This window comes from Amphimedon queenslandica, unplaced genomic scaffold (assembly GCF_000090795.2).
Source record: "Amphimedon queenslandica unplaced genomic scaffold, v1.1 AMPQUscaffold_7937_Cont20116, whole genome shotgun sequence".
Classification (NCBI taxonomy): Eukaryota; Metazoa; Porifera; class Demospongiae; order Haplosclerida; family Niphatidae; genus Amphimedon; species Amphimedon queenslandica.
In genome coordinates, this window is record NW_003551783.1 from 1 (window position 1) to 2,283 (window position 2,283).

Genomic DNA, 2,283 nt, shown 5'->3' on the forward strand with positions numbered 1-2,283 from the left:
CTCAAAATAAGTGCACGTTAACTTTATTATTGTTTACCAGCTTCGCTACTTCTTTGCTATGGAGATGCCATGGTTAAGAGGCAAAAGGATATTACTAAAGCTATAACATGAAAATGATTATTCATGACGCTCTTAGTGACTTACTTTCTCAAATATACAAGTTTGCAATACTGCCAGTTGCTTGATCTTTTTATTTGACTGTATCACTTGCATACGGTCCTTTTATTGCCTGCATGTATGATTTCTTGGAATAATGCTTATGCCAATCTTGTGGTAAACATATTTTTCTAATTCCTAGAAGTCTGCTTAGACTGCAAACAACAACAACAACATAAATTCATGCTCCATGAATCACACTTACCATGCAATGTTATGTGCACAGTGAGTTAGACCATGAATAAACTCAATCAAACTTATGGGTATATTCTCAGTTAATATCCAACAAGTTTCAAGCAACTATGGCTTCTGGCTCTGGAGATTAATTCACATCAGAGATAGTCATTAATGGTGAGAATCACTCACTTCTTTCAGCTCCTAACCTTTCATCTCAACTTGTTCTTGCTTATAAAAAGATTTAGACCTCAAAAAATTTGTTGAGGACATGTTGGCAAGTTTATAAAAATAGCATACAATGGAATTAATGCAGCTGATCACCTGTTCTAATCTCTATGAATACATTAAGGATAACCCAGATTATAAGGAATCAAAGGAACATCTCCCTGCCCTTGCTGAAGAGTTCATAGCTATAATAAATGATGCAAAGGAAAAGATAGAACAAGAAGGAGCCAAGCAAACTATCATAAGTTAATTGATTATGTTGCTTCCGTAGTATTAGTATTGTTATGTACAAGGTTTTTAGTATTCTGCTACTTGCTGTTACATTATATCTGTACATAATATTGATCTAGTATTTAATGACTTAGCCCCTAGCTTTGTTTTTAATAGAATCAGCCAATTTTTTGATTCCATAGAATATATCCAACATTCACGTCTTGTTTTAACCCTAATTGTTAGTTCTACTGTATGACACAAAATTAAAATTATTTTTTGCATGCTATAAATTTTACCCTTGGACCCTGAAGCTGCTACAACTTGTGAGCAGAAAACCTCTCAAAAAGATACCAAAGTGTTGCTACAACAGAGAATCTCTACACAGTTCTACTAATAAAAATGCTAATAAAAATTGTGAATTATGTAACCCTCCCTTATAATCAGAAGGAGTCCAAATTGTTGCACTTAAAGTACCATGATTCTGAAAAATGACAAACATCATTAATAATAGTAGAGTTTAATTAATCCTCGCAAAATTGGGCCAATATTTTGCCTCCCATTTTTTATAAGTCAAAATCTTTCAATTAAAAGCTAAGAAATTTCAGGAGACTAAAACTTGTGTAGGTTATGACCATATAGGGGTAAGAACAGGGGCTAAAACCCCCTACCCAAATTTTTTTAAGTTGGGCTTAGCCTTCCAGCTTTAACAAGCAAGATACACATGAAAGACATAAACAGACATTCAATGGGTATTTAATGTGTTATTTTTACAGATGTATTAATATGATTTAAGCCCCTAAATTTCAAATTGCTTAATAGTTCTTAAATGGGACTTACATAATTAATGCATTATAATTCATAGTCAATGCTAGAGTAACTCCTGACTGTAATAATTAACACTCACTGTCCCTCGCTCTATTTTGTCTCTCCTTCTCACTCTCTCTCTCTCTCCCTCTCTCTCTCTCTCCTTTATAGTAAAATAAAAAAATAAAACTCTCTTCTGGAGATGATCAACTACTGCAACCTGATGAATTTAAAAGGTGACAAATACGTTACTATTAAATACATGTATGTGTGCATCTACAATAGAAGCTATACTGTATAGATCATTGATTGTTATTAATACGTAGTTTATTGATAAATTGTTCCTATTAATAGATATTATTGGTAGTAAGAAAAAATGACAGTACCTGAAATACTGGACTCATGAAGTAAACTCTTCTGGTAAGAATGCTGTCCCAAATAATGTATGCATGTATAATGCACTTATATACATGTATGTGTACATTGTACTAGTGTATTTGTACATGTAGTCCATATTATACTTACAAATGTGGTAAGCATTGTGTACATTCATGTGTGTACATGCTGTATGTTTCTAATATTATACTCCATGCTCTAATACACATATGCTTATATACTTGTACATATACATGTACATACCGGTATATACATGATACATGTACTACACTTACTTGAACATGCATGTTTTAATACGTATGTGTTTGTGCT

General features: G+C 32.6%; 1 long non-coding RNA gene across 1 annotated transcript; it reads left to right on the forward strand.

Annotated features, from left to right (window-relative positions):
- Positions 1-343: 343 nt before the first annotated feature.
- Positions 344-2,016, forward strand: LOC109591533 (uncharacterized). The gene is made up of 3 exons (XR_002189858.1): positions 344-381; positions 432-1,811; positions 1,930-2,016. It is a non-coding gene; the product is annotated as an uncharacterized LOC109591533 (long non-coding RNA).
- Positions 2,017-2,283: the final 267 nt, after the last annotated feature.